This window comes from Melospiza melodia, unplaced genomic scaffold (assembly GCF_035770615.1).
Source record: "Melospiza melodia melodia isolate bMelMel2 unplaced genomic scaffold, bMelMel2.pri scaffold_18, whole genome shotgun sequence".
Lineage (NCBI taxonomy): Eukaryota > Metazoa > Chordata > Aves > Passeriformes > Passerellidae > Melospiza > Melospiza melodia.
The window spans coordinates 4,641,206-4,652,846 of NW_026948525.1; positions in this window are offsets into that span (position 1 = coordinate 4,641,206).

Sequence of the window (11,641 nt, forward strand, 5' to 3'; positions counted from 1 at the left end):
AGGAGAGAATTGGAGATCAGGATGGCAAAAAACTTCTGAGAGACTCAGTGTAGAAAGGAAATTCCAAAGTACCTTAGAAACCTTGAGTAACTCCAAGTATTAATGAGCACCACTGAGTGTCACCACAAAGCTCTCAAGGGACTCGTTAAAGCAGATAATTGGGGCCATGATTGCAGAAACATCTCAGAGAGTCTGTATCAAAAAGGAAACACTAAGTAGCTTAAAATAACTGAAGTACTCTGAACCATTAATGAGCCCCAGTGAGTGTTGTTATCGACAAAGCCTCTCCAGGGACTAATTACAGCAGATAATTAGAGGCCAGGATTGCACAAACCTCTCAGTGACTCCAAGCCAAAAGTCAAACCCAAAGTCCTTTGAAAAACCTGCAGTCCCTGCAGGGAGCATGAAGGAGCCCCCAGGGGCATTCCTGAGCAAGGCTCCCCAGGGACTCCTTCCAGCAGATCCTTGAGGCCACTGGGATGTGGGCTAGGGGGGGGATTCTGAGGGCAGGACAAGGGGCTGACAGTGCCCAGCCTGGCTGGGGCTGTGCCAGGAGGCCCCAGGGCCTCAGGACAAGGTGTCTCCTCCCAGCCCTTGGTGGCACAGACCCTGCTGTGCCCCAGGGCACCAAGACTTGGCTTCTCTTTGTCCCCACCTGTCATCACTGCTTCCAGTTCTCTGCTCTGCCTGGCGCCTGGGGACACTTTCTCAATCGTGTCCCTCAGTGGGACCCATTAAAAGTCCAAGAAACTTTGGAGTGTGATTCTGACTTGGAATTCTGGAGAGGTTTCTTCAGCTCCCTCTCAGGGACTGATGTTCAGGGCCTGAGCACAAAGCCCCCGAGGCTCAATTAAGTCCTGGTGGTGTGTCTGTGCTGCGGAGCTGGGCTGGGCTCCTGGCACAGAGGCAGCTCCTGGTAACCAAGAAGAGCTTCAAAAGCAAATTTCTCTTGATGAGCAGCTTTTCTCCGAGCCCAGCAGGTCTGGGGCACTGCCTGCAGCCACCCTGGGCACATCACAGAGGCACAGAGAGCTTCAATCAGTCAGGGCTGGGAAGATGCTGAGAAGTGCCTGGGGCAGAATCACTGCCAGCCCTTGGCACAGGAACCTCTGGCTGCAGGACAATGCAGCTGCAGCTCCTGGAGCCATCTCCTAAAGCTGGAACACCCCAATGCCTACAGATTCTGTGAGTACATTCTCTGATTGTCCCTTGGGCAGAGCAGCCAGGGGTGCCCAGAGCTGTCCTGCAGAGCAGGGTCCTCCAGCCCAGAGCACTGTGCTGGGGCAGGGACTCTGCTGCCTGCCAGGGATAGCTGTCAGCCAGCCCTGGCAGCTGCTCCCAGCGCTGGGGGACAAGATCAGGGCCGGAGGACACTGCTGGTAAGGCTTGGAAGTGTTCTCCTTGTGTGGTGAGGATGCTGCATTGTTCAGGATTGCTCCCAGCATGGCATTAAACTGCAGAATATTTCCAAGTAGATTATACAGGGAGCACAGAGAGTCAGGGCCTGCATAAATGGGAAAATCCTGCTTTTTTAATCTACTGCTCTGGGTTGCCTTGATAGGAAATTGCACATAGATATTTATCTCTCTGTTCAGGTTGAGAAAAAAAACTTGTTTTTTTTTCTCCAATCTTATGTCTCCAGGCAGCTAGAGAAATTAGCATAGGGCAACTTAAAGGCAGCATCAGTGTCACTTTTCCAGCCTCCTCAGGGTTGCTGTGTTGCTATCAGAGCCTGCAGAGCCAGAGCTGCTCCTGGGCAGTGCTTGAGCTGGGAGGGGTCTGCAGGGCAGAGCTGAGCCCCCAGGGCTAGGCTGGGCTCTGGCAGCACTGGCAAGGACCAGCCCCGGGCACAGGGAAGCAGCTGCTGGCAGGGACAGCTCCAGGCAGCAGAGCCCTGGGGAGGCAGTGGGGGGAAACTGCCTCCAGGCTGTGCTGGAATATTTGAAGTCCACTCCAAACTCAAGTATTCCGTGATTACTTTTCTTACAGATCCCCATGCCAAGACAGCTCAAATGTCCAACAGCAGCTTCATCAGGCACCTCCTGCTGCTGGCATTGGCAGATACGCGGCACCTGCAGCTCCTGCACTTCTGCCTCTTGCTGGGCATCTCCCTGGCTGCCCTCCTGGGCAACGGCCTCATCATCAGCGCCGTAGCCTGCGGCCACCACCTGCACAAACCCATGTTCTTCTTCCTGCTCAACCTGGCCCTCAGCGACCTGGGCTCCATCTGCACCACTGTCCCCAAAGCCATGCACAATTCCCGCTGGGACACCAGCAACATCTCCTACAAAGGATGTGCTGCACAGCTATTTCTGATTTACTTCTTCCTTGGAACAGAGCTTTCTCTTCTGATCATCATGTGCTATGACCGCTACGTGTCCATCTGCAAACCCCTGCACTACGGGACCCTCCTGGGCAGCAGAGCTTGTGCCCACATGGCAGCAGCTGCCTGGGCCAGTGGCTTTCTCACTGCTCTCAGGCACACGGCCAATACATTTTCCCTGCCCCTGTGCCATGGCAAAGCCCCGGGCCAGTTCTTCTGTGAAATCGCCCAGATCCTCAAGCTCTCCTGCTCACACTCCAACCTCAAGGAACTTTGGCTCATTGCTGTCACTGCCTGTTTATCATTTGGCTGTTTTGTGTTCATTGTTTTCTCCTATGTGCAGATCTTCAAGGCTGTGCTGAGGATCCCCTCTGAGCAGGGACGGCACAAAGCCTTTTCCACCTGCCTCCCTCACCTGGCTGTCGTCTCCCTGTTTGTCAGCACTGCCATATTTGCCCACCTGAAGCCTCCCTCCATGTCCTCCCCATCCCTGGATCTGGCCCTGTCAGTTGTGTACTCAGTGGTGCCTCCAGCCCTGAACCCCTTCATCTACAGCCTGAGGAACAAGGAGCTCAGTGCTGCAGTGAGGAGACTGCTGACTGGATGGTATCAGGAACATTAAACTGCCCGCCAATTTCTACAAATCACTTGCAATAAAAGTGATCTTTGATAATTCTTGTTGTTTTCATTTTGAAAATTTTTATCTGTGTTTTAGTTTCTTAATCTTCTCCACAAAGATATGCCAATGTTTGTGCCATTTCTCATTTTGCTTCTCTCCACCTTCTCTGTGGCCACAGACTTTGTCAAAGAGGGGCTGCATTCTTGGTGGCTTTAAAGGAACTAAAGGATCTCCTAGCAGAGTTTTCTGCAGAGATGCCCATTTGTTACCTTCTCTGGAGCTGCAGCAGCAATGTCTGTGTGCAGAGCTGGGGGCAGATCAGCGCTGGCCGAGCAGCTGTGCCCAGCAGTAGCAACACTTGGTGTTGCCAATGCTGCTGCTGTGGCCCTGCCCCACTGCCCTGGTGGCCCTGGTGTTGCTGTAGGGCCTGAGTGCTCTAGGGGCCGGGTACAGCCCTGGGGGTGGCAGTGCCGGGGCTGCAGCAGGGACAGCCCATGGGCACTGCTGGGGCAGTGCTGATGCCTCAGGCCAGGCCCTGGGGGCTCCAGGCTCCTTGCCCAGGCTCTCTCCAGAACACGGCCAGGCCAATGCTCAGCACAGAAAACCGCCGTGAGCAGCCCCAGGCTGGCTGTGGGCAGGCAGGGGGCAAACAGCATGGCTGAGGCTCTGCAAGGGCCCTGGGGCAGACGGGAAGGAGCAGCAGAGCAGGGGCTGATCCATCCCCAGTGCGCTGCACAGCCCAGGGCAGCGTCCCAGAGCATCCTCATAGAGCTGCCAACAAGATCCCCCCTCTGCAGCCCTGGCCTCTCCCCCAGCTCACAAAGGTGCCCCATCCTTGCAGGCACAGACACGGCAGCACTGGCTCAGCAGCCCCTGTTTGCATTGCACACAGCAGACAGGAGCACCCCCATGCTGTTGCTGTGGGGACATGAACCTGAGGGAGCAAAAATGCCATCAGCCCCTGGGGCCAGCAAGGGCTGGAGGACACCAGGGAAACCACTCAGCTTTGTTCTGGCCTCTGCACTCAGACAGAAAGTTTGTTCCCATCAGCTGGGAGTTTTCTGTCCCACTGCAGACGCTGTTGCTCAGAGCCAGGGCTGCCTGGCAGCCACCCCCAAACTGCCCTGAGCATTTCCTTGACTTTACCTTTGCTTTCTTTTCTGCTACAAATTTCTTCCTGTTGCCCACCCACGAGGCCCAGAACTTGAGGACACAGCACTCGAGGTGCTGCCTAACCAGTGCTCAGCACAGGGGAAGAATCACTGCCCTCCTCCTACTGGCCACACCATTCCTAATCCAGGCCAGGAGCGAGCCATTGGGCTTCTTGGTCACCCGGGCACACTGCTGGCTTATGTCCAGCCTGCTGTCCATCAGTCCCTGCAGGTCCCTTTCTGCCTGGCTGCTCTACAGCCACTCTGTCCCCAGCCTGTATTGCTTCAGGAGTTATTGTGGCCAAAATGCAGGACCCAGCACTTAGAATTGTTAAACTTCACCTTGTTGGATTTGGGCCCTAGATCCAGTCTGTACAGGGACCTGTGCAGAGCCCTCCTACCCTACCCTCCAGCAGATCAACACTCCCGACAACTTGGTGTCACCATGGTTCCATGAGGCCTGTCTGTGTCACAATGTCTTCTTGGTTCCATGGGACCCTTGATGTTTCAAAGTCCCTTGGATCTTAGGGCCTTGCAGTGTCACAATGGCCCTTGGTCCCCCAAGGCCCTGCAGTGTCACAATGGATCCTTGGTTCCATGAGATCTGGTAGTACGGCGATGCTCTCCTTGGTTCCACAGTGTCACAATGGCCTCTTGGTTCCAAGGGGCACTGTTGTGGTCTGTGGTGGTGCAATCAACTTTCCCTCAGAGTGTTTTGTAGTAACAGGCGGGAGCCACAAGAGCACCAGCACACACACATAGACACAGACACAGACACACAGACACACACACACAGACACAAACACACAGACACACAGACACACACACAAACACACACACACACACACACACACACACACACACACACACACACAGACACCCAGACACATAAACGCAGACACAGACACACAGACACACACAGACAGACACACAGACACACAGACACACACACAAACAGACACACAGACAGACAGACACACAGACAGACACACACACACAGAGACACAAACAGACACAGTCACGCACAGACACAGACACAGACACACAGACACACACAGACATACAGACCCAGACACACAGACACACAGACAGACACACAGACAGACACACACACACACAGACACACACACAGACACAGACACACACAGAGACAGGTAGGAATGTTTCGACCCTCTCCCGGGAAGAGCATCCCACAATGGGATAATGGAATTTTATCAGTCTTGCAGTGACACTCAATGGCCCATTAGCAGAAGATATCTGCCCTGGAGAGCGTTATCAGGGGTGAGTCATGCAAGAGATAAAGAACACTGCCCCACCTGTTTATAGCAGTTAATGAAGATGGGGATTGAAAAAATGCATTTGGTTACATCTTACCTTGCAACCTAAAACACTGGGGTAATCCCTGCTCAGGGGATGAACACCACCCCCCTTACCAAAACTGTTTCAGCTGTAAAACCCCCACCCCAGGTAGGCCACACACACAGGGTACAACGTCACACTTGGCCCTGCTCCAGGGGAGGTCTCTGTCCCTTGTCACTCATCTTTTATCTTTCTTTTAACCTCTCTACCTCACATTTACTGTTCAATGAAATCCACTTTGGATCTGGTCGCGTTAGAACCTTAATTGGGCCAGAGGCATCTCTCTAGCAATTTTCTTAACCAAATTGCCGTAATATTTATGCACAGTGGGTTCAGAGCACTGTTGTCTGACCCCAAGTGCCTTTCACAACAGCATGATTCCCTTCACTCAGGAGGTTGTGGTTCTTTCTGAAAGAACTCTTGTAAACTTGGACACAGTCCTTCCTTCCTCCTGGGGAGCTTATGGAGCTTATAAAAGCTTTATTTCTTTATGGGAGAAATGATGAGGAAAATGGCTGCCGACGGAAGGAGACCAGGACATCAATTAGATCATCACAGGCCCAATTTTATTGATCAGTACAGCAGGTTAAATACAGTTCATAATGAGCTTCATACATATTGCAAAAGTTGAGCTCTGGATTGGTTAGTTACATATCAGCAACTACGCCTACTTCTGCATTCTTATGGTTATACTTTTGATACTTTCTACATATTCTCAGGAAGAATCTCTCTTCCCTATCCTCATGTTACGGCAAGGGCATTCTGTCCTTGCCTGTCATTGGTCACTGACTGCTGAATTCTCCTTTCAGCTTACTGACTGCTGACTTCCCTCTCTCAGCTTGACCAGCGGCATTATGTCAGTATGGCCTTTCTCAGCAAACCAATTATTAATAAATCTCTCCACATTTCCCCCGTTTTCTTCTTGAGCAAGGAGATTAGTTTGCCATGTTTTTGCTATTGTACGGCTGACCATGTTTTGAATGCAATTAAAAATACAAGGCAAAATAAGCAAAAACAGTAAAATTACACCTAGCAGTCCTATAGCATAGATCACAAGCTTCCTCAGCCATTGTCCAAGTCCTAAGCTTTTAAGCCATTCGTCAATTCCTAAACCTTCTTCTTCCTTGAGACTGTGAAGTCCCTGTTGCAGTTCTTTTATCTTAGTGTGAATGGACACCGAATGATCAGACAGATTCATGCAACACATTCCCTCAAACTCGTCGCATCCATGCCCTTGTGCTAAGAGCAAAAAATCTACAGCAGCTCTATTTTGCAAAACAGCATGGTTAACACTTTGCACATCTGCGGTTAGCATGTCTAGAATTTGTGATGTCTTGTTCAGCTCATCCCTTGCCCAGCATCCTCATTGTTTTGCTAAATTCATGGCTTTATTGGCAGATCCTCCTGGCAAGATAGTTGAAATCACCACTTGTTTGAATGTACCCCAAAACTGTGGATCTCCTATCTGGCTGCAGTCTAAGTCATGTATGCTACGTCTTTTCCTGTTTGAATTTTGACTCAGCTGCATTAGCAAGAACACATTAGGGTGAAACAATGACAATTTTCCCAAATAACAGGGTCCACCCTGTGGTTTAGCTGGTATACCATTCCACGCCCTGTCTGCACAAATCAAAAATATTCCTGTGGGTAATTTCATTGGTGCAGTGATATTTGTGCCTTTACATTGACTGTAATGCTGCGGAGAGAATTTATTCACATTCAGGGATGAATCTAGGGTGGCCCATGTTTCTTTAGGTTGGTTTAAATTCTGAGCATCCGAAAATTTGAAGCTAAACCATCCGCCAGCTGTAGTGTTAGACATGCTGGCGTTTGTACTTCGAAAAAGATCCAATTCCTCAGGAGGAGAATGCAAAGAGGTGTTAAGTGATTGGATTAGTAAGCATTGACGATAGCCATCACTCTGACTTGCAGTATACCCTTGTTGCACTGGCAATGTGATGTTTGACATGTTAGACATACATAAGGTTTGATTGTTTATCAAACTGCAAAATTCTCCAGGAGACCACATCGGAAGTCCCACCAGGCATGTTCGAAATGGGTTAGTGACTCCTCCAAGACTAAGACAGTGATGATTGGTTAGTTTGATTAGCAAGTGTCACCCATAAATTTTCTCTTGGTTGACTAAAGTGTGTTATTCCTACTGCTTCACTTGCTACAGCATTGAGCAGTATAACAAGAACAAGCCTCATTTTTCTTTCTGCTTGCTTTGTTTTTCCTTTCTTCGCTGTCTTTTCCCTGGTTTGCTAGAATGTCTATTGTAAGAGTGAGTCAATTTTTGAATACACTGATCTAATTCCAAATCAGCATCCTTGCTTACTGGTATAGCATGAGGTAAGTTTGAAGGCAAATCAGCTTTACAGCGAGCTGCTATGATGCGTGAGGCTTTAATAATTACAATCTGCACAATGCAAAGCTATCCATGCATAGCACTTATCAACATCCCTTTTACAAACATAACAAGGAAGTGAATGTAAGTAAGGACCAGTATAAAAGTCTGGTTCTTTAACCCAATGCAACCAATTCAATGATGGTGATCGCAAAGCCTCTTCAACTTTTTTACTATATGAGGCTAATAGTTCAAGCTCTTTCTTTAATACAAGGCATATCTTATTTCGTAATCGTAGTTCTTGTTCATTATCTTCTTCAACAACTATATCCTCCCGAGGGTCCCACAACTGTAAAATTGTCCTAATCATAGAAAATTAATTAGCAATCACTGATATCGTTACTCAGATGAGATTGTTCCCTTTTTTGCCTTCTTTTTCTTATCTATCTTCAAACTTGCTGCTCCTATTTTTACTGGTCCTGCCACTTGCAAACTCAATTTTTGCAACTTTTCAATGCAGCAATCTAAAGCTCTATCAGGATTCCCTTTGAAGGGTCCTACAACTGAATGCTGTGTTAAAGGCACTAATTTCCTACACCTTATAGAAACTATACGTGATTTACTTTGAACCTTAATTCTATTTACAATACATTGTACTTCCCATCGATAATAAGCAAGAATTTTCTGTTCAGGAGACTCATAAAGATTTAAAGCTATATATGCATTTTGCCCTGGTTGTCTCCTTAATTCATCTTGCCAGCTTTTACCCCACGTATGCTCGTGTTCACAAGTGTGACACCACAAATCCCGTAATAATGATTGTTCTATCCAAAAAGTCCTATCACAACCCCCACAACGTAGGGCTATCCAGGCAGCACAATGTGGATTGTGACAGTCAAGGCAATGTTCTTTCTTTGGATTTGTTAAGCGAAAAGTTGATAATGAGTCAATAAAACCAATCAACTCCTGGGCTGTCCAGTAGTGATGTGTCAGTGCTCTGTCCACCACTTTCGAGTACCCCTTAAATTGTAACAGTAGTGGTTGTAGGACTAGAAGCAGTTTCTTCCCCAGTCCCTCCTTGTCCTCCTCCGTAAGGCGATCCACCAGAGGCTGCATCAAAAACAGGTTTAGTCCACTTAGCAGGCACCCACAAAGGCCCTGTAGGTGAGGAAACACAAAGATACACCCGACCCCAATATAATACTTTTGCAGGTTTTTCCCATAATCCTGTACTCGGGTTCTTATACTTAACCCAGACCTCTGTTTCCTTAGTATTTTCCTGACCTGACCTCGGATGATGTTTAATTGCAGGAGGGGTATCATCTTCCCCAAAAATACATAAATGATTAATCACATACAAAACCTTAGCCAAACATGCTTGTGTTTGATGATGGAAATAGAGGCCAATGTTGTGGCCATGCTTCTGGAGAAATGATGCTGGTATCCGCTCCTGTATCCAATAATCCATAAAGGGTTATGCTTTGATGCCCATAAGTAATTTCAACCTTTTGCTTGGTCTATTTTGTAAATCCACAGTCAAAAGTGTAACACCAGTAGAGCCAAAACCTTTTTCATCCCGTGTTTGCCCAGTAAATGATTGTATTCCCGATGTCATTTGTGATAGTGGTACCAATTGTGCGATGCGTTGTCCTTTTGTTATTTTAATTGGAGGATAAAGGGTGTAAACCATGATTTGTATTTCCCCTGTATAATCCACATCAATAACACCAGGCAAAACAAATAATCCCAACATAATTGTAGAAGAACGTCCCAGCAATAATGCGCCACATGTTTGTCCATTTAATATAAGAGGACCCTTTACTCCAGTGGGTATCCTCTCAGGCCGATTCGTCATTAGCGTGACGTCTACTGCTGCTGATAAGTCCAAACCGAGGCTCCCTGTTATTGCGGGTTGCAGACAGGAGGTCGCAACGATGTTACGGCAGCAGCTGGTGTCTCCAATGTCACGGCGGCAACTTGTGTCTGTCCCTCATTGCCGCATCGGTAACACTTGATGAATGGTTTCGAACCTCCTTGTGTGACTGCCAGTGAGCCGCTTCGGAGAGGAGCAAGAGCAGCTAACACCTGATTCTGAGTAGACTCTGCTTGCTTTTGCAACCCTAATCCTAATTCCTTTAAGGCTTCTGCTATAAATACCTGTGAAGCTGTTGGCATTAATGCCATTTGCTCTAATGCCTCCTCTATAGTCCAATTTGCCCCTAAAGTAGCTAACGCTCTTTGTGTTGCTGGATTGCTATTTTGCAAGGCACACTGCTTCAATGGCGCCCTGCAACACCAGCCCAGTCTATAGCAGTAGCTGTTCTATCGATAAAATTTCCAAATGATTCTTCTCTTCCCTGTTTAATACCCATATAAGCCGGTAATCCTCCTGGCTCTTTAACCATATCTATTGCAGCACGCACTAACCGCATAGACTCTCTAAGTTTATCTGCTCCCGATATCATCTGTGCCTCTGTACGCAAAAATGCCCCTAAGCCCATCAGCTCCTCTACTGTTACTCCATGTAATGGGTCTCCCTTGGCTCGTTGTACAGCAAGCGACTCATTAACCAGAGCTTGCCAATGTGCAGTAAACAGTAACTGCTGATGCTGAGTGAATATCAACTGAACTATTCCTCTTAAATCTTTAGGGCATAAAACCTGAGTATTAAAAAGATAATCTAGCATTTGCCTAACAGGTTCACTTTTTACTCCAAACTGACTAACCGTAGAACGTGGCTGAGTCACCAGCTTCCAATCTAAGGGAGTATATTCTGCTATATTATGTGTAAGGTTCCCCTGTGCATCATACGGTGGTGTGTATGTGACTGGACATGCAAGAATAGAAGCTACTTCCACCGCCTCGCCATCCCCCATTTGCATTACTTCTTTTGCCAAAGCAGCCCAAGCTTCCCTCCTCTGTTTAGCTATCTCCCCCCATAGATCACGGTGTGCCCCTGGGATGGGATCTGACTCTTTAAGGGTGCTATGCTGCTGGCACTTTGGTACAGACACCGAGTTTTCACACGGGGAAGGCGGTGGAGCAGAGGCTGGCTCATGCGGAGGAAGCGGCACCCCCACTGGAGCTGGCACTGAAACCGGAGCTGGCTCAAGCGGAGCCGGCTCGCATGGAGGAAGCGGCCCCCCCTCTGGAGCCGGCTCGCGCAGGGGAAGTGGCCCCCCCACTGGAGCTGTAACCGGAGCCGGCTCACTCGGGGGAAGCGGCGGAGGCAAAGCTGGCAGCGGAGGCGAAGCTGGCTTGCTCCCACCCCCACCATCCGACCCGCCTGATGCTGGCGGCGGAGGCAAAGCTGGCTTGCTCTTACCTCCACCATCCAACTCGCCCTCCCCCTCTGACAGGAAGGGTGCAGACGGTTCCACTGTGCCTATAGGAAAATCCTCCACACCACTTTGCTGGGGACCCTTAGGCATAAGTATCTTAGTTACAGAAGGTGCCATGGGATCATCCTCACGACCATACCCTATATTCCTCTTATGAGCTTCTTTCACCCTTTCTGCTGCCTTTCTCTCAGAGACCTGCTGAAGCAACATGTTATACACAACCCGCCATAACTTCCCTAATTTCTTTGCTGACTTACCGTCGTCTAACACTGTATCCCACAGTATTTCCCCAAACTTCTTCCACTCTGCTAACTCATGAACTGTATGCGCATTAGCAAAGATACATTTAGCATGGCCGTAAGCTAATAACCCTGGTAATTCCTTTTTTAAATCTATCCCTTTTATTCCTCGCTGTTCTAAATACGTGGCGAATAAATCATATGCCGCTTGCCTATCCATACCTATTAGTCAGCGCGCGCTGCTGCAACTCTCCAGGCTCCT